This window comes from Eubalaena glacialis, chromosome 5 (genome assembly GCF_028564815.1).
Source record: "Eubalaena glacialis isolate mEubGla1 chromosome 5, mEubGla1.1.hap2.+ XY, whole genome shotgun sequence".
Lineage (NCBI taxonomy): Eukaryota > Metazoa > Chordata > Mammalia > Artiodactyla > Balaenidae > Eubalaena > Eubalaena glacialis.
In genome coordinates this window covers 8,367,127-8,389,727 of record NC_083720.1, presented here as the reverse complement: position 1 = coordinate 8,389,727, position 22,601 = coordinate 8,367,127, and the positions used below count along the sequence as shown (strand labels likewise).

Genomic DNA, 22,601 nt, shown 5'->3' with positions numbered 1-22,601 from the left:
GCAACTAAAGTTAAAATCCAAGGCAAATAGCAATTACATAAGCATCAATACATCATATTATCACATGCAACTTTGCTGTATTGTGTTTTCACTTTGTTTAACAACAGTACCAAAAATGAGAGCATTGAAAAATATGGGGAAGAATGAAAAAAATATACACCTCAATTAAAAAGCAGATAGACAAATTTACATGTGAGCTTTTCTTCATACTTTTATCTGCCTCTCCCACCTCCCTCCATTTGGATCTCTCAAATTCACTTCAGAATCACTAAATTGAGTAATTGTGGTGATTAAAACTTGCTTAGAAGTATGCTGAAACTCTACCTACATAAATGTTTAGATTTATGAAAATCTATTCATCAGTCTTGTGAAAGAGCTGTAAAAAAATCTTCCTAAGGTATATATCTTATTATATTATAAATATACTAACACAGTATGCTCAGTTATAAATACTTATTTAATAATAATGATTATCATTTATGTATAGAGAAACTAAAAAATGAGGTATGTTAACTTTAAATTCTCACTTCAGAGCATAGAGATTTAAATGAGACTGTGTATAAGAGATAATATAATTTTAAAGTACAATTTTGATAATTTTAGAAGAAATTCAGGAGGACACAAACCAGGAACATATGTGCATACAAATAAAGAAAATTTTTAAAAATGTTTTAGGAGATCGTCCACCTGTTTATATCTTGTGTCAAGAGCTAGTTTTTAGTGTATAAATTATGCTTTTTATTATATGCAAGTGTCTCTTTTGTGTGCTAAAACTATAGCTTTATTTAATTTTATTTTTATATAATTTTCAATAGATTTCCAAATCTATTGCCTGTTAAATTTGTTTCTTGGTATATTTAATGCATATATTTAGTTAGTATGTTATAGTGTTAACTGACTGGCTCAGTACTAAGAACATGATATTTAAAGCATAATTTAAATTTAAATGACTTTAAACTGAAATATCTCATATATTGATTTGAGCATATTAATTCATTATGCTTACATAAAATATAGTATTTTATAATAAAGATGATTGTATTAGAGTAGCAAAAGAGTGATGTTTATTTGAGCTATATAAATTCTAGAAGATATTTAATGTGATTTTACAATTCAGAGCTATCATGGAGTTGATTTTGTTATACAGAGCTATCACAGATGTAAAAGGTTAATCAAAAGAAGGAATAATAATTATATAATGATAAAGTGGTCAATCCAGCAGGAAGATATAACATTAGCAAAAATCTGTACATCCAACATAGGAGCACATAAATATGTGAAGCAAATATTAACAGACCTGAAGGGAGAAATAGACAGCAATATAATATTAGTAGGGGACTTCAATACACCACTTTCAATAATGGATAGATCATCCAGACAGAAAGTCAATAAGAAAACTTTCGACTTAAACTACACATTAAATCAGATGGACTTAACACACATTTACAGAGCATTCTATCCAACAGCAGCAGAATATAGATTCTTCTGAGGCACACACTGAACATTCTCCAGGACAGATCATACGTTAGGCCACAAAGCAAGTCTTTAAAAAGTTAAGTATATTGAAATATCAAGCATCTTTTCTGAGCACAATGGTATCAAACTAGAAATCAATTACAAGAAGAAAACTGGAAAACTCACGAATATATGAAGATTAAGTAACATTCTACTAAACAACAAATGGTTCAAAGAAGAAATCAAAATAGAATTTAAAAATATCTTGGCACAAAAGAAAATGGAAATACAACACACCAGAACTTATGAGATGAAGCAAAAGCAGTTCTAGGAGGAAAGTTTCTAGTAATAAGTGCCTACACTAAGAAAAAAGAAAAAGTTCAAATAAACAACCCAACTTTACACCGCAAGGAACTAGAACAAATTTAGTAGAAAAATGAAAATAACAAAATCAGAGCAGAAATAAATAAAATAGAGAATAGAAAACCAATAGAAAAGATCAATGAAACTAAGACCTATTTTTTTAATAAGATAAACAAAATAGACAAAACTTTAGCTAGGCTTACTAAGAAAAAAAGGGAGGGAACACAAGTAAATAATAGTAGAAATGAAAAGGGAGACATTACAAATGATATCACAGAAATACAAAAGAACATTGACTATTATGAACAATTATACACCAACAAATTAGACAACCTATAAGAAATGAATAAATTCCTAGAAACAGATGACTTACCAAGACTTAATCATTAAGAATTAGAAGATCTGAACACCAATTACCAGTAAGGAGACTGAATCAGTAATCAGAAACCTCCCCAAAATGAAAAGTTCAGGATCATATGGCTTTGCTTGTTAGTTCTACCAAATATTTGAAGAACAATTAACACCAAACCTTCTCAAACTCCTCTCAAAACAGAAGAGAAAGAAAGACTCCCAAGCTCATTTTATGAGGCTAGCATTACCCTGATACCAAAAGTAAGCAAGGACACCCCAAGAAAAGAAAATTACAGGCCATTATATCTGATAAATATTGATACAAAAATCCTCAACAAAATACCAACAAACCAGACTCAACAATACATTAAAAGAATCAGACAGTATAACCAAGTGGGATTTATTCCAGGAATGCAAGGATGGTTCAACATCTGCAAATTAACCAATGTGATATACCACATTAACAAAATGAAGGATAAAAAACATGATTATCACAATAGATGCAGAAAAAGCATTTGACAAATTTCATCACTGTTTCATGATAAAAACTCTCAACAAACTGGCAACTGATAGAACACAACATATGACCAGCCCACAGCTAACATCATACTCAACAGTGAAAAACTGAAAGCTGTATTGTGAAAGCTTTTCCTCTAAGATCAGGAACCAGAAAAGGATGTCTACCCTCACCTCTTTTATTCAACATAGTGCTTGCTAGCCACAACAATTAGACAAGAAAAAGACAAACAAACAAACAAAAAAACTGGAATCACCAAATTGGGAAGAAAAAATAAAACTGTCATTATTTGCTGACGGTATGATATTATATATAGAAAATCCTAAAGACTCCACCAAATAAGTGCTAGAACTGATAAACAATTTAGTAAATTTGTAGGATACAAAGTTAATATACAAAAATCAGTTGAGGTTCTATACACTAACAATAAAGTATCAGAAAAAGAAACTAATTTATAATTGCATCAAAAAGAATAAAAAGTACCTTGGGATAAATTTAACCAGGAGATGAAAGTTCTTTGCACTGAAAACTATAAGACATTCATAAAAGAAATTGAAGAATGCACAAACAAATGGAAATACAACTGACCTTTGAACAACATGAGTTTAAACTACAGGGATCCACTTATTTGTGGATTCTTTTTCAATAAATACATACTACAGTACTACCCAATCTGCAGTTGGCTGAATTTGCAGATGTAGAACTGCAGATACACAGGGCCAACTGTAATTTATACGTGAGTTTTTAATTGCTCAGGGGTTGGTGACTTTAACCCTTGTATTAGTCAAGGGTCAACTACATATCCCATGCTCATTAATTGGAAGAATTATTATTGTTAAAATGTCCATACTCCCCCAAACAACCTACAGATTCAATGCAATCCTTACCAAAATTCCAATGACATTTTCACAGTAATATTAAAAAAATCCTAAAATTTATATGGAACCACAAAAGACTCCAAATAGCCAAAGCAATCTTGAGATAGAATAAAAAAGCTGGAGCATCACACGTCCTGATTTCAAACTATATTACAAAGCTATAGTAATCAAAACAGTTTAGTATTGGCATAAAAAAAGACACATAGATCCATATAACAGAATAGAGAGTCCAGAAATAAACCCAGCATATATGGTCAATTAATTTCCAACAATGGAGCCAAGAATATATAATAAGGAAAGGATAGGTTCTTCAATAAATGGTGTTGGAAAAACTGCACAGCCACATACAAAAATAATGAAACCAGACTCCCATCTTACACCATAGACAAAAATCAACTCAAAATACATTAAAGCCTTGAACATAAGACCTGAAACCATAAAACTAGAAAAAAATAGGGGGTAAGCACTTTGACATTGGTCTTGACAATAATATTTTGAATTTGAAACCAAAAGCAAAGTCAACAAATGCAAAAATAAGTGGGACTACATCAAACTGAAAAGCTTCTGCGCAACAGAAGGAAACCATCAAAAAGTGAAAACCATCAAAAAATGAAAAGGCAACCTATGGAATAAAAGAAAATATTTACAAATCACAGTTATGATAAGGGGTTAATTTCCAAAATACATAAAATCCTCATAACTTAATGGCAAAAGAGCAGACAAGCTGATTGAAAAATAGGCAGAGGAACTGAATAGACATTTTCTGATGAAAACATACAAATTGGCAATAGGTACCTGAAAAGATGCTCAATACCACTAATCATCAGAGAAATGAAAATCAAAACTACATTGAAATATCCTCTTATACCTGTTAAAATGACTATCATTAAAAGGAAGAAAGGTAACAAGTGTTGGGGAGGATGTGCATTAAAAGAAACCCACATTTACTCTTCTTGGGAATGTAAATTAGTGCAGCCACTATTGAAAATAGTATGGAGATTCCTCAAAAAATTTAAAAATAGACCTAACATATGATCTAGCAATTCCACTTCTGGGTATATATCCAAAGGAAATGAAAACAGGATATCAAGAGACATCTATACTCCCATGTTCATTCCAGATGATATGGAAACAACCTAAGTGTTCATCAACAAATGAATGGATAAGGAAAACAGTAAAATAATAAATTCCTATCTCTTGATAGTAACAAAAGACTACACCTAATTTGGCTATATTCTTTATCTTGGATATTTTTAAAAAATTGAAACAAAAGTTATCTGATGTAATTTCATAATTTTTAGCTTCATTTTAAATTGACTACTTTTGCTAGTGTCTAAGATTTAGACATGTCAAACTCAGTGAAGTCATATTTGTTCCAGTTTAATGGAAAATTCTAGCATTATAAACAAGCATTGATTACATTTTTAAAAATTTTATTTACCAGCTAATAAAATAACATGCATTAGTCTTGTTACTTTGGGCTGTAAAATAACCTAAAATAGACTTTTCTCTATTAACACAGATATGGCTTTTTGAATACGTCATGCAACCCAAGAACATGTGATTCAGCTTTTGTTTTTAAATGGTTTGGTTCTATTTTCTGAAATTCAAGAGCAAGTTTTTTTGCCTCTGAAAAATCTCCTACCTCTCCTGTAATTATCTAAGAAGGTTGCAATGATATTTTACATCAGTGGTTCTACATAAAATTAAATATAAAATTATGGTGGAGATAATTTTTCTGTATCACTTAATCAGGGTCATTAAGGTTTAACACTGCTCTTAAACTGCTAAAAATAATAGCATGATTTCAAATGATTTTTATACTTTGGCAATAATATAGATCATGTTCAAAAGATAGTTGTAATTATTACAAGAGTTATTTTATGGTTTAATTCTTATACCTGATCTTCAAAACATACTCCATATATATTCTGTTAATATGGATATTGCTTTTAATAATGTTGTTTTCCCATTACTAGTTTTTGGGAAGAGTTAACTTAATGATACAAATAAATAATGTGTCATGACAATAATTTATAAAAATTTCTCTTAGATTAACTCTTAAGATCACCTAATGATAAAGGCACAATAGCAATAAACTTTTTGATTTTGTGTTCTAACCTCAGAAAAACAGCTTGAGAGGCTATTATGCAAACAATACAATCTAAGTTCACTAAAATTAAAAATAAGATGGAAATTTTATGATAAAGCCACATGCTAACTTTTGGAATTATTTCAGTATCTTCATACTTTTTTCCTTCACATATGTATGATATTATTATGTATTTATTTAAAAATGTCTCACACAGTTTTTCCTAAGAGAAATAAATGCCATAACATTGTTGGTTATCATCACTTCACATTACAAGGTACTATACTTCAAGAATTCTAATGTTTTTCATTCACTCAATTGGAATCTTATCCTTCAAAGTTACATCACAAAGTTACATTACAAAGAATGCAACCAAAAATAATTCATATGACAAAATCTTTGGTTAATTCTGAAATACTCTCATGCTATTTTTACTTTTTTTTTTTTTTATTTCTTCGAATTTTCTGTAACAAGAGTCAGTCTTTCTACTAGAAAATCAAGTTGCCTTCAGTTATAGCTACCGATCAAATCAAGTATGCAGAGCAGTAGAGTAGAGGAGAACGATCCACCCTGAATCTGCATGATATCCATCCTATTATACAACATATGAAATCTTCTAGACTATTTATAAATGCCTCTCAAATTAAGCTTTTGATTTGTGTATGTACTTATTTGTTTAAGAAAGGGTATAATGGCCTCTAGTGGTACAGAAAAAAACACCAATGCTTACATCTTCAAAGCAATGACAATAAAAATATTTTTTAATTAAAATAAAATTTATGAAGCTCATGCACAAGTTGTTCATGTTGCACTGTAATTTTTGAAATAATTACCCTCAATTCATTTATGCAAATAAACAGTAAGATACACTCAATTGTTACATACATAAAGCGCCTACTTAAGTATAGGTTATAAGGTTATTGAGCATGTTTCATTGTAGGGGCTATGAATTATTGATGAAATAATGAGAATTTAGTAATTTTAGGGAATTTATTCACATTTTAAAGTATGTATTGACTACAGCTGTATTTGTGAACAATCATAATAATAATAACTGAGAATTTATTGTGACAAGAACTGTGCTGTTTTATTTATAGCAGCATTTTTAACTTTACAACAACCAGATCAATTCACATTATTGTAACTCATACTGATCTCTGTTCCTATAGTTCTTCCTTTCCTAAAATATGTAACTCATATTCTATAACAAAGGAAACTCAGCCGTAAGAATTTGTATTTTAGGACAATGTACTATACTGTAAGGGCAAATGCAATTTTCACACCAAGTTTTCTGTCTCCTGAGCATAAAATCTCAATACCAATTTTATACCAGCACTCAATGTAATGGTAGGACATTTAAATATGGAATTTAAAGAATTAGCTCATCAATAAAAATTGTAATGATATTTTATGAGAATTAATAAAAGAATGTCAAGTATTATACTGGCATGGATTTTTAATATAAAAGCACATGCAATTTTTTAAAAGGTTATAATTTAAAAAATTTGTTATTGTGTTTATAATGTACATCAGTCTTAATTTCAAACAATTTTTATAAAATGCAAGACTTATTTGGTAATTTTTATATTGGACTTAATTGCTAACATTCTTTAGGTCTCATCAAATACATAAAGTAAAAACAGAGATTTCGTTGCTATCTTATTTAGGAGACTGAATTATTTTAATCATTGGATATTGTAAATGAAGCAAACTGGTGCCCATTTTCTCAGAAGTTTCCTTAGGAATAACTAAAGAAGGATTTCCAGTTTTGTCAAGTTAGCATGAAACAATATTCGTTCCAACTTCCCCTCCCCTCTTCCTCTCTTTCCTTCTCTCCTCTCTTTACCTCCATTCATTCCTTCCTTTTGTGTTATGTCTAATATTTTTATTATTTTTTAAATATACATGCATTAAAATTTACTGATTTTGGTGTAGAAGTCTATGAGTTTTAGTTCATGTATAGGTTTGTCTAATGACCACTATGATCAGGATACAGGAGAGATCCATCTCCCCAAAAACTCGTTTGTGTTGCATCTGTCGTGAACACTCCCTCCAAACCTAACCTCTAACATCCACTGATCTCTGTTCCTACAGTGTTTCCTTCTCTAAAATATATAAAATGGCATCATATAGTATGTAACATTTTGGGAATAGCTTCTTTCACTCAGCAAAATGCCTTTGAGAGTCACCTCTGATACTGGGTTTATCAGTAGTTTGTTCCTTCTTCTTGCTGGGTATTATTCCATTGTATAGATGTATGACAGTTTGTTTATCCATTCACCTGTTAATGGATTTTTGTTTTGTGAGTAGTTTACAGTGATTTTAAGATATATTCATGCCCAGTTTTAATGAACATAAGTTTTTATTTCTCTAAGGTAAATAGCTAGCTGGTTATACAGTAACTGTGTTTCACTTGATGTGTCCAACTGATCTGTTTTTAACTTCCAGATTCTCCTTTGAAAAAAATTCTTCTCCAATCTATATTATTTTTCATTTTTAGTTCATTTTCCCTGAGCATCTCTACCCAAACTTCTAGCCTGTATTTAGGAGATTGCTTACTTTAATGAAATTTCTAAACCTCCATCTTGTTTTCATCACAGCTTTGAGACAGTCTCTATGTTGTTAGTTTTCTCTTATGTAAAGATGAAATAACACTGCTGGACTGGCTAGTCTGTAACTTCTATTCTTAATATTTTAACTTATTTTGAAGAGCCATGTAATAAATATCTTTTCACATATACATAAAATAAAGAAATATTTTGAATATATAGGTGCTTGCTTTTGATACATATAGTTGGGCTGCTTTCGAACTTGGATTTGGTTTTCATTATTTTATTGGGTAGGAACAGACATGGGATAATGCAGAGGAGGGACATATACATTATTTTGAAATATTTATTCAATGGTTTTTTTGATCATTCTCACAGGTTATAAAAGGGGCCACTGTGGGGGGAAGGGGGAGAACATGTGCTGCTAGACTGAATGACAGCTTTCATTGGAGAAGCTGTCGTAAACAGCCTTCAGTATTGCAGTGATGACAATGAACAACATGATGTCCTCATAACCATCTCATTGGCTATTAAAATGCAGCATCACACATTAAAATTACTGTACTATCCACTTACCTTGCAGATATACTCAGGAAATATGCAGTTCCTCAACAGTTTTCTGCTGTTTAGTGGTAACCTGTGATTTTTACAGGCGTTCTTACTTTTCAAAAATCCTGCTAAAACGTGTGGACACGGTGTGGGAGAGGGAAGGGTGGGATGAACTGGGAGATTGGGATTGACATATATACACTACCATGTGCAAAACAGATAGCTAGTGGGAACCTGCTGTATAGCGCAGGGAGCTCAGCTTGGTGCTCTGTGGTGACCTAGATGGGTGGGATGGGGGGCATGGGAGGGAGGTCCCCGAGGGAGGGTATATTTGTATACATATAGCTGATTCACTTTGTTGTACAGCAGAAGCTAACACAACATTGTAAAGCGGCTATACTCCAATAAAAGAAAATCCTGCTAAAAAATTCTCCCCCATCTCTGTATCATTTATCTATCTCTCTGTTTATCTATCTTTATATATATGTAGATATGTGCGTAATAATTATAATAAGACTATTGTTTATCATGGATCCTGTTAGATGACATGAAGAGACAAAGAAATCCATAGCATAGTAGCATAGTTATCTGAGCTCATTATGCTAGAATTCAGAATATTAAATTACCCTGAGAAAGTTGTTTTGCCCCTATAATGTGGTAAGTCACAGCCTATAGTTCTGAATTGTAATAGCCTACACAAACCAACATGAACTTTTGGACACTATTAGACTATGATCAGCTCCTTAGCTTCTCCCTCATTCAAGTCTCTCATCCTCAAGGGCAACGATGTCTTGGAACTGGAACAATGCTTATTTTCCCTACTGTCTACTCAAATTTTTAAAATATCAAATGATATAGTGGCCTAAAATACCATATTAGGGTCAAGTAAACCTTCAGGGTCTCTAAAATTTATATATCAAATTAAATCATTGCTGAGAAAGCAAATGAGTCATATATGCAAAAATTTAAAGTTCAAGTTTGGAACTGTGGATAACAGATTAAAACCTTTATATAATGTTTAAATTGTAGTTATGAAAGGAAACTTGGATTAAAACTTTTAAGAGGTCCACTTTCACATAGAATTGATGCTCCACATGAAAGAATTAATACCTTTGATTATATATAGACTCACACAAAATAGAAGTTGGAAGGTATTATGGAGTGGACTGTGTTCTCCCAAAATTCGTATGTTGAACTCCTAACTCCCAATGGGGCTGTATTTGGAGATATGAATTTTAAGAAAATAACTTAGGTTAAATGAGGTCATAGGAGTAGAACTGTAATTTTAACAGAACTGATATCCTTATAAGAGGGAGATATACCAGTGGTGTGCATGCAGAGAAAAAAGGCCACATGAGGACACAGTGAGAAGATGACCACTTACAAGCCAAGGAAGAGGCCTCAGGAGAAACCAAATCTTCTGTCACCTTAATCTTAGACTTCCAGCCTCCAGAACAGTGAAAAAATAAATTTCTGTTGTTAAAGCCACCCAATCTTCTGGTATTTTATTATGGCAACCCTAGAAGACTAATACAGAAGGAATATCAGTACAGTGGATTTTAAATCATATCATGAACAGGCCTCAGTGTTAGGACATTTATGTTTGGGGCTCTGGCAGGATCAAAGTTTTTTGTAGGGGCTTTGGTACAGGGGTTTCTGTCATTGACAAAGGAACCAATGTTGGTGTTCTAAGCAGACTGTTTCTTTGTTCCTGATTTTCTGCCAAAATCTGTTTCTCAAGACTTCTCTTTAATTTATTCCTTTCCAATACTTTATTTTCCAACTTAAGATAACACAATTTTGCTGAAAAAAAAAAGAAATTCTGACTAGTGCAAAGGAAGTTATCACAAATAATCTGTATATTAGAAACTAAAGGCTGTTAACTTTGGAATAATGACTTTTGGTTACTGCATGTCACATTTTAATTTATACGTTTAAACATAGAGTAGTCATAGTTTATACTATTTCTTATTATTGATTTCCATTTATATCATCTCATGTGCATTAACTGGTCATTAACAATTTGTAAATTTATTCCATAATTATTTATTAATTGCTTATAAAAATTCAGATTCTGTGGTTCTGTTGTGAATAAGCATAGGTAAGACCTTCATGTACCCTGCAGCCCAGTATGAAATTTACACTTGACAATTTGTTGTAAACAATACAAATACATTTTTCCCGAGGCATCTATTTTGCTTTTAATGTTTTAATTACACATTATTATTATATTATATTATTACATACCTACATCTATAAACTCAGATAAACCTTTTTAATTATTTTCTAAGGATTTTCAAGGAAAAAATAGTTGGTATAAAGGGTATGAATCTTTTACAGTTCTTGATAAATGCTTGAAAATTATTAATGAGAAAGTACCATCTGATAAATATTATGAGAATGTCCCTCTCACTGCATGCTAGCCAGGAATGAAAGTTAATAAATGAATTGTTTGCCAGCAAATTGTCTCTTGACCTTTTCATTATTTCTCTAATTATTTCTAGTGAGTTGAATTGGTCCCCCATAAAAAGAAAATATTATTTCCTTTAATTGTCTGCTTAGAAATTTTACACACTTTAATTGTAGTTCTCATAATTTTTATGTAGATTATTGAATAACAATGTTTTTAGTTGGTTGTTACATTTGTGACAAACACAGTTCCCATTAATCTGTCATTTTCACGATTTTAGTGACCTTGCTTAACTCATTTATAACGAACCTTGCTTAACTCATTTATAACAAATTTTAATCAACATATGAAATAGCTTTTATTAGTATAATTAATCCTATATTGCCTAGTCTAATCATTTCATCAGTAAGTCATACAATTTAACATAGTTTTTTTTTTTAATGTACTAATACTTTTTTTTTTTTTTTTAACTTATTTTTGGCTGCATTGGGTCTTCGTTGCTTCACGCGGGCGTGAGCTACTCCTCATTGCAGTGCGCGGGCTTCTCATTGCGGTGGCTTCTCTTGTTGCAGAGCACGAGCTCTAGAGCGCAGGCTCAGTAGTTGTGGCGCACAGGCCTAGTTGCTCCGCGGCATGTGGGATTTTCCCGGACCAGGTCTCGAACCTGTGTCCCCTGCATTGTCAGGAGGATTCTTAACCACTGCCCCACCAGGGAAGCCCTCTAACATAGTTTTTAATTAACATATTGAATATATGTAAGTCAGGGTCTTCTAAGAAGCAGATGGCAAGACAGGATTAAAATGCACAGGTTTTATATTAGGAAAAATGTCCATGTGAGACAAACTAGGGAAGAAGCCAGGTAAGACTGGGAGAGCCTCAGACAGTGACATAAGCATGATTCCAGGTGAAGGAGAGAAGGACAGACGGTTGGGAAGAAACTTCCTAGACTGTCACACAGTTTTAAGAAGTTTTGGCAAAGCACTTGTGGTGTTCTAGAATCCAAAAAAGACCTACCAGGCACTGTGCATCTTTCTCTGTGATAGGGGATGATGCAAGATTTAGCCCTTGTCTTTTATTTGGGAGGGAATGTCTTAGCACACTCCAGATCACTGGAACCTTAAAAATTTCATGGAAATGGTTTGCTACTTTTTTTTTTTTTTTTTTTTTTTTTTTAGTGTGCAAGGATTTTACTAGGGAAAATGTCTTGTTGAGAGCCACCAGTAAGACTGCAAAGCAAGTCACACCCTGAGGAAAGGAGAGGAAGAAAAGATGAGGTGAATGAGTCCTAGGCTACTGTGCAGTCTAAGAAAGGTCTAACAAAGCACTGGGGAGTGTTCAAGCCAAGATGAGCCTTCAGAAAAGACCTGTGAATCCTAGAAATGGATTCGTCTTGGTATCTCTGGCATGCTCATTCTTAGACTGGAAAGCCTGGCTTTGGTGCAGATGTCTCAGTGGGTTTCAGAGTCCAGTGACTGGGGCCCTTGATCAGTGACACTCCCTGTAATTGCAGTCTGACAAGCACATACTCACGGACACCATAATCTATTTTACAGTATTAGCATGCATGTGTTTAATAGCAAAATATATCTAAAATGGACTATGATGTCGGACAGAAATAAGATTAAATCCTATTTCTACCAACTTTAGTAGCAGGACCATAAATGAGATAAGTTACATCTCTGAGACTGTTTCCTCAGCTGAATAAGTGGATATAATAACACTGTACTACATGAGGAATAAATAAATAATATGTAAAATAGCTGGCTCTGAGTAGATAAGCAAGATAAGTGTTATGCAATATTAGCTCTAAGATGTTCTCTATCTGTAGAGTAAGGCTAAGATTATGATCAATCGTGAATCTGAATGTGGCTCAAATAGTTAAGAAAATGGCACCTTAGAAACCACATGCATAAATTTAAAGAAATAAGGGCTTTGGTTTCTGTAATTAGGAGTCCAGGTCTCAGACACAGATGCATACTATCGTCTTTGTCTGTGGATGTGAATAATTCACTGATGACAAAGAGTTTTGGCTATAGGGAAAGCTACAGAATGAAGAGCTAAATCACTCAGGGAATTAACAGAAGTGTCAAGGCATTTTGAACCTATTCAGATATTAAAGCATTCTTAGAAGAACAAAATGAAAAAAAAAAAAAGCATTTCTACATGCCAGAAATACCAGCATAATTATCAATGATATCTGAATTAAGATAAGCTCACAGAGGGAATTTCCTGGCAGTCCAGTGGTTAGGACTCAGCGCTTCTACTGCAGGGGCCATGGGTTCAATCCATGATCAGGGAACTAAGATCCCATAGGCTGTGCGCAGCGTGGCCAAAAAAAAAAAAGATAAGCACATAGATTATATAGATACTTGTGATTTTAACTCTCTCTAAATTTTATTTTACAGTTAACTATGAATTTGTGAAATTTCTTGTACCTACATTCTAATTCAGTATATAAAGTAACATAGGGAAATATATGTTGCACATTCACTTGTGGTACTTGTGTCTAGATCCACTTGGACTTAAAGTAAAGGCAAAGAAAAAAGACTAACCTCATCCATTACACATAACAGTTACAATAAACAAAAGATTACATAAAATAAGAATTACAGTGCCCAAGTACCTGAAGCGTAGGAGGAATTTATCAAGAGGATTAATTCCCTCTAATGAAAAAACATTTTTCTTGAATAGCAGACTTTTAATGGTAACAAGTATAAATGGTTTAGAATGAAACGTAGATATTCTGAGTAGAATATTTAGTAGCCTGCAGTGACTTGGTCAGTATAATTTTCAAATCATTTACCATTTAATATTGATACTCCTACTAAAATGATTCATGCAGGGAAAATGCCTGTGCCTTAGCTACAGTTGGATTTTCAAAGCTAACATCAACTAATTTATATAAAACGAAATCAGAGCTAATTATATTCATCTAGTTGTTTACTAAATGTTCTTTAATGTCTCTTGATTCTAGTAAGCTCTTATTGTATTCAATAAATTGAGTATTATGAAATCTGTTGGCATAGAGATTTTATAAAGAATTGATAGAATTGAGGAGATGAAGTTAAAAAGAGAAGGTAAAAATGTGCTACATTTCAATAATGCCTGAAGAAACTTTCACAGATATTGTAATTTTCAAATGTATAATATGTTTACAGATGTGCCCTGCATTTAGTCTGCCTTGTTCTATTTTGATTTTTGTTGAGTCTCCTGCCTGCCTGCTAAAAGCTAGAACGCTTTAGGCCCATGTACAATTGAAAGCAGAGGCATCCTTGAGCTTTAAAGCATTGAACAAACTGGGAAATGCATCATACCACATACTGAAGTGAAAGAAGTCTGTGTTTTTGTGTTTTCCTTTTTAAATAAAAATTTTCAAAAGGTTAAAAAAGAGACAAGGTTGATTAAAGGAAAAAAAAAAAAAGGCATGTATCTCTTTCCCTGTTTGTGGACACAGAATTATGTTATATGCTCACTTTCAAATCCATTCCTATTATGAGTTGTAATGTTTATCATCTGTTGGTTATATGTTGGTTATATTGTAAATATTGGGTTGGCCAAAAAAGTTCGTTTGGTTTTCTTCCATAAGATGGCTCTAGTAGTGCTTAGTTGTCTTTAACTTCATTCAAAACAATTTTGTTAGATTGCATTGTGACAGCTGTCATATCAGTGTGCATTAAAAAAAAGCTTATCAAAATTGGTGAATTTTTGTGTAATCATTTTAATATTGAAGATGGAAGAAAATAGCAACATTTTCAGCAAATTATGCTTTATTATTTCAAGAAAGGTAAAAAAAAGCAACTGAAACGCAAAAAAAAGATTGTGTAGTGCATGGAGAAGGTGCTGTGACTGATCAAATGTTTCAAAAGTGGTTTGAGAAGTTTCGTGCTGGAGATTTTTCACTGGACGATGCTCCACAGTCGGGTAGACCAGTTGATAGTAATCAAATGGAGACATTAATTGAGAACAATCAACATTATACCATGCGGGAGACTGCAGACATACTCAAAATATCCAAATCAAGCATTGAACATCATTTGAACCAGCTTGGTTACGTGAATCACTTTGATGTTTGGGTTCCACATTAGTTAAGTGAAAAAAACCTTCTTGATCGTATTTCCACATATGATTCTCTACTGAAACATAACGAAAACATTCGTTTTTAAAACAAATTGTGATGGGCCATCAAAAGTGGACACCGTACAGTAATGTGGAACGGAAGAGATCGTGGGGCAAGAGAAATGAACCACCACCAACCACACCAAAGGCCGGTCTGCATCCAAAGAAGGTGATGTTGTGTATATGGTGGGACTGGAAGGGAGTCCTCTATTATGAGCTCCTTCCAGAAAACCAAACAATTAATTCCAACGACTACTGTTCCCAATTAGACCAACTGAAAGCAGCATTTGATGAAAAGCTCCCGGAATTAGTCAACAGAAAGCACATAATCTTCCATCAGGATAATGCAAGACCACATGTTTCTTTGATGACCAGGCAAAAACTGTTACAGCTTGGCTGGGAAATTCTGATTCATCTGCTGTATTCACCAGACGTTGCACCTTCGGATCTCCATTTATTTCGGTCTTTACGAAATTCTCATAATGGAAAAAATTTCAATTCCCTGGAAGACTGTAAAAGGCACCTGGAACAGTTCTCTGCTCAAAAAGATTAAAAGTTTTGGGAAGATGGAATTATGAAGTTGCCTGAAAAATGGCAGAAGGTAGTGGAACAAAACAGTGAATGCATTGTTCAATAAAATTCTTGGTGAAAATGAAAAATGTGTCTTTTATTTTTACTTTAAAAACCGAAGGAAATTTTTGGCCAACCCATAGTTTTTCAGTGTTCTAGTTCTGTTTTTATTTTTCCTCATAACTGAAAAATATTATTTCTCATTACGAGCTTTTATATATGTCTGAATTTTGTTCTCTAAATACTTAATTTTTTATACATTGGCTGGTTGTGATCTTTATTTGTTGGGTAAAAATTTTTAAATATTTTTCAAAGTACATATACTGGGTCCTCTTTTAAAGGAGAAAATCCAATAAATGATTTTTTATCTTCCATAAAAAAAGACAGTAAGTTTGAGGAATGGGTTCTGATATTCCTGTGTCCCGTTATCAGATTCCCCTAATTCATTTTTTTAAAATATATTTGACATATAACATTGTGCCAATATAAGGTGTATAACATGTTAAATTGATACATTAATACATTGTAATGTGATTACCACTGTAGTGATAATTAGAACCTTTACTGAATTACATAATTATCATTTCTTTTTAGTGGTTGAAAACATTAAGTTCTAGTGTCGTAGCACATTTAGTGATTATAATACAATATTGTTCTCTATATTTATGATACTGTTCATTAGATCGCTAGGACTTATTTACCACTCAATGCCAAGTTTGTACACTTAAACAGCAAATGTTCTATGCACCCACCACCGTCCCCTGTAACCACCATTTTGCTCTCTGTTTTTATGAGTTTGGCATTTTTAGATTCCACATATAAATGATATTGTACAGTATTTGTTTCTCTGTCTGACTTCTCTCACTTAGCATAATGTGCTCAAGGTCCATCCATGTTATTGGGAAAGGCAGGATGTCTTTCTTTCTCATGGCTAAATAATATTCCAATGTATCTAGAGTGGACACTTGAACAACATGGGTTTGAACTCCCTGGGTCCACTTATAAGAGGATTCTTTTTCCACTAAATACATTCACACTACATGATCCAAGTTTGGTTGAACCCCAGGATATGGAACCATGGAAATGGAGGGCTATCTATAAAGTTATACTCCATTTTTCCATTGTGGGGAGGGGTGGCATATACACCACATCTTTTATCCGTTCATCTGTTGATGGGCATTTAGGTTGTTTCCATATCTTGGATATTGTAAAAATTGCTGCAATAAACATGGGAATGAATATATCTCTTAGATGTCCTGTTTTCATTTTCTTTGAGTATATACCCAGAAGTAAAACTGCTGGACCATATGGAAGTTCTATTTTTAATTCTTGAGGAACCTTCATGTCATTTTCCACAGTGGCTGCACCAATTCACATTCCCACCGACAGTGTACAAGGGTTCCCTTTTATTCACATCCTCACCAAGACTTGTTATCTCTTGTCTTCTTAATGATAGCTATTCTAACAGGTATGAGGTTATATCTCATTGTTGTTTTGATGTGTATTTCCCTGATGATTAGTGATATTTTCATCTTTTCACATACCCATTGGCCATTTGGATATCTTCTTTGGACATATGTCTATTTAGTTCCTCTACTCATTTTTTAATTGGATTTTTTGTTGTTATTGAGTTGTATAAGTGCTTTACATATTTTGGTTATTAACCCCTTAGCTGAAATCTGATTTGCAAAAGCTTTCTCTCATTCTGCATGTTGGTTTTTTTTTTAATTTTGTTGTTTCTTTTGCTGTATAGAAGCTTCTAAGTTTGGTGTAGTCCCATTTGTTGATGTTTGCTTTTGTTGTTTTTGCTTTTGGTGTCATATCCAAAAAATCACTGCCAAGATCAATGTCAAGGAGCTTCCTCCTATTCCCTGTATTCTTGAACACAAGTCAGCTCTATGACTTTTGCCAAGACTGACTGCTCTTATGGGGACAGGAGAAATGAAAAAAAAAAAAAAAACGGAGGAAAGAGGGTCCAGAAAACAATGTAAGGCCCAAATGTACATGACAAAAAATAAGATGACTTCCAGCAATATTTCATAGTCTTTCAGTAAGGACAGACATGTGGACCTTCACTTTCTTACTGAGAAAAGCTAGATAAACTTGGTGAAAAGAGAAGTTGAAAAGACTGAGTTTCCACATAGTGTGTACTCACCCTATCAATCCCATGAAAGAAGCAAAACGTCAAGCAGCTTTGTGCTTAAAGGTTCGGTCTAATGAAAACAATCATAAACATCATGTGGAACAAAAATGTCATTCTCTAGGGTAGAATAGATGACTTTGCCAAACCCTAACAGTCAGTGCTCCGTTGTGGTTGGGTCATCAGAATTATTAGAGATCAGTCATCCTTAATCAGAAATTCAGCATATTTAATAAACAAAGAGAAACAGCATCACTGATCACTAACTATATGTGAGTAGTTCTTTTGTACTTTTTCAAGGTATGATTTCTTCCAAAATAGAAATGGAAGCCACTTGTGAATAGTCATGGCAGGCCCAAAGAGTAACAGACAAAGTAATTACTAAGACAGTTGTATAAGAATGGCTTCATGCTTGCTTCAACAGAACATATACTAAAAATTGGAACGATACAGAGAAGATCAGCATGGCACTTGTGCAAGGATGATATGCAAATTCATGAAGCAGTCCATATTTTTGGAGTTTGGGATTAACATATACACACTGCTATACATAAAACAGATAACCAACAAGGACCTACTGTGGAGCACAGGGAACTATACTCAATATTTTGTAATAACCTATATGGAAAAGGATCTGAAAAACAAAAAATATTTATAAATATACACACACACATATATAACTGAATCACTTTGCTGTACAACTGAAACTAACACAACATTGTAAATCAACCATACGTCAATTAAAAATAAAAAAGAATAGCCTCAATGGCCTTAGCACTTATCTTTTAAGAATGGACTCACAATGAGCGCTGACAAACAGATTATCTGTTCATAAACAATAAGAGGTTTTGTTTTGATTATTTAAGTTTACATCCAGGACAGTTGCAAGTTAACCATTTAATTTTAGAAAATACCCCCTTTAGGCTTAAATATATTCCCTTTTCATTTATTAGTTCTGTAACTGACTGAATAGAAATAATGGAAGTATTTACATCTCTTGATTTCATTCACATGGTCAGCCGCCTTTGTAAAAATGAATCTTACCAAATCAAAAAACACTGCACTGACAAGCTGTGAGCAATGACAATAATTTCACTAATGCAGTTGCCAAGTACACTAATTATCCTAATGATGGTTCAGTCGCCTGATAATCACATCCCCCAAGGATCATATACAGTCAATCCACACAGCTGCAGAGTCCTCTCCAGGCTCATTTTGCTTATTCCTGTCTCAGTAAAAACTACATAATATTACTTTATTAGCATAAAATAATCATCATAGCTGAACATGAGCTGCACAGACAGAGAGCTAGACTGCTGAAGGGTAATCGAGGAGACTCCTACATGAGGTGCTTAGTCCTGTCATTCATTACTCCAACGCCTGATAGAGCCATAATTTAGACCAGAAATCTGCTTCCATCTAAAGTAATGGTGTGGATTTTGAAGGGATAAAAATACTTAAGTGATCTATTTTCCTAAATCAATGGGCACACTGCTTGATAAAAATATTTTGAAATCCTAAGTGATGTCTTTATAGGTTTGCTGGCAAATTTTGTTTTCTTTCCTTCCTGAATTCTCAAGTCGTGACCCAAAATGGCTTTCACAAGTCTATCGAATTTTAAAGTCTAATTTGCAATAAAAGAGTATTTACCTTATCACAGAGTTCAGAGAGCAACACTTGTATTTGGGGAAAGGAGACTTAATGGTTATTTATTCCACATTCAATCATTTTGCAAAGATTTTTTTTATACTTTAAATTTCTTGATTAGACTTTTTCAAGAACTGGGAAGCGTTTGAGATTTTGCCACCTGTGTGCTAACAAGTTAGTCTGTCACAGTTTCACAGATGCAGAAAAAGAGGTTCCAGGTTAAGGACAAAAGATTTTGTTGTTCATGGCACTGCATATAGCATAAGCTGCATGTTTGCATCAGTTCCCTTTGTCCAGTGTGTCTTATCTGGCAATGTGGAGCGATGTGTGTGCATGCTGCCCACACAGGTGGTTTGTATCACAACTGAGAAATATAAGGTTAGGAAACCCCAATCTTTTAAAGAATCTACTAGAAACCTGCCTAATGTTTACCCTGAAGGGGCGGATTATCTTTATTATCCTGGACAGCAATCAAACCTGCTATCTGCCCCACAGGAAGAAACTATCCCTATTTTCAGCCTTGAAAATGTAGTTCAGAAAAATATAGCAGAGTAAAGTCTCTGCTTGTAAGATGTGTAGAAACGCAGGAGATGAATGGAAATGATCTCCCAACAGATTTTCCAAGTTTATAATCTGATAAATAATTTTCAAAAACTGTCACTCTCCAGATACGCTTTATTTTGTTATTATTTATAACTTTCCTTTTGTTTTCCTTTGTTTGTTTTGAGTGGAATGCTAACATAGAACAAAAGGAAATAAGAACAGAGCAGGTATGTAAGACTGGGTTCTCCAAAAATAGATGCTGACAGAATTACACATGCAAGATATTTGTTAGGAGTAAAGGATTTATAGATAAAGGGGAAAGGAAGCAGTTTTGGGCAGAGAGAACTTTCAGAAAACTATACACGTCTGGCTCTTGTAAAAGGGAAGAGGCAGGTAAAGAGGGCTGGACAGGACTGCAGTGAAATTCTGGGAAACTTCCAATCCCAAGAGGAGTCTCAGACTACCCATGTGATTTCAGTCATTGACTGAAGAGAGCATGGGCTTCGTTTATATGCTGTCAGATCCCGAATATCTAGTAGGTATAGTGCGTCAGCTAAATATACTCCTAGAAACAAGTTCTCTCTTGAGAGATCTCATCAGAGCATTCACAGAACTGCTGTAACAAGGATAGTAAAACTTGCAAGGGTAGTTAAAAGCCACAGTTTATTCCTGTCTGGAATGTCCTCTGTTTCATACACGTTTCAAAGGTTTCCATCCTGGAAGTTATTATTAAAGATAAGTAATCGTATGTTTTGCAATTGGAGAATAAGATATAAATCCACGGCTCCCTGTGATATAACATAAAAATTGACAGGTAGAAGCAAAATGAACAAAAGAGATTTCAGAGTTATAGTGTAGAACAGAGCAAACATTTTCTTTAACAAACTTGATAATAAATATGTTTAGCTTTCATATCACACTCTCTCTGTCACAACTACCCCACTCTGCCTTTGCAGTATGAAAGCAGCCATAGACATATAATCAAATGGGACTGACTGTGTACTAATGAAATTTTTTCCAAAAACATTGGTGGGCCAGATTTGGTCCATAGACCATCATTTGCCAACTACTGATGTAGAATAATGTACTATCTGTTCTGCACATAGAAATGGACCAACAGATGACAATTCCCATCTAAAAAGTATGGAAGCCAAACACTGGAGATATACATTCTCTTTGAAAAGTTATAATATTGGCTATTAAAGAAAGCATCTTTAGAACACACAAACGTCCACTGTTGTATGAAATTCTTCTGTGCTTTAGGGGCACAGAAGAAGATTCAGGTAAAGGTCATGTAGTCATTTATACTTCAATAGAACAAGTAAGCATATGGAGGGTTGGCAAAGGGCTGGAGAAATGAAGAGGTTATATATAAATGTAGCCCAATATTTTCTATTTTTAGCATGTCCTGTATTGAAATGAAGATATTTAATAGGAAAAAGCAATTTACATGTACTTATTGGTATACAAATTTGAGACAGAACCTAGAAAACAATGTCAGTGATAATAAGGTATTAAAGTTTTCATTTTGTTCTTAAGCAAAAAATAAATTTAAAAAAAAGAGTCACTGGTTACCCAAGTAAATATACAATCCTTCGATTTAGTTTGTGTTCTCCTAAAACATCACCTAATTCAGATGTAGGTGGCTTACATGGTAAATGATCCCAAGAAGTCGGAATAAAGTGGGACAAAAAAGGGAATAACTACATACAAGGTTGCAGTTGTCACAGTTGCCTTGGTAGATAACACAGATTCATTTCCTCTGCGACCTTTGGCAGGTCATGCTTGCCACCCAGAGTTGTCTGATTGTCTGAATTTTTTTTTTTTTTTCCTGGGGATAGACATTATTGACTTATTTTATTTCATCTAGTCCTTTTAACTAGCACAGAATAATTCCATAAACAATCCACTTGTTTTTTAAAAACTATTTCAACTTTTTTTTTCCCACCGAAACCTTCCTAATTCAAAAGTAATCGGGGTACATCAGCACCATCTAAAATCAAAGACTAGAGAGCATTGTTTTAAAATATGAGAGCACTGATCCTACTGCCTTTATGCATGTCCAAATTGACTCTTTCTTTTACTACTCCACACCCAGTTTGATTATAAAATCCCACCTGGAACTAGTCCAAATGCAGAGTACAATTGGGATTGACTGAAGCTAGTGGGCTAGTTACTAGTTATATAAAAATGTTAATTAACAGAATTATATGCTTTTACAGCCAGATGATAAACATATTTCAATTTAAATACAAACTCTGATTAATTGGTAGTGGCTGCCTAGAGGTCTGGGTTGAGAACACTTGCACTTGTAGGCTGAATGAATAAGCACTCCTTGGCTAATTATTGATATACGCAGGGACACAAAGTAGAGTAGTGGCTGTTCCTTAGCTAAATATTCACATACCGTGCCCTGGAGAA

General features: G+C 33.5%; 1 long non-coding RNA gene and 1 other non-coding gene across 2 annotated transcripts in view; one reads left to right on the top strand and one right to left on the bottom strand.

Moving 5' to 3' along the window:
- LOC133091904 (uncharacterized) overlaps nt 1–22,601 on the bottom strand; it is a 112,807-nt gene that overhangs the window by 67,653 nt on the left and 22,553 nt on the right. The window lies entirely within an intron of this gene.
- Nucleotides 18,401–18,506, top strand: LOC133092858 (U6 spliceosomal RNA). Its single transcript, XR_009701209.1, has one exon. It is a non-coding gene; the product is annotated as a U6 spliceosomal RNA (small nuclear RNA).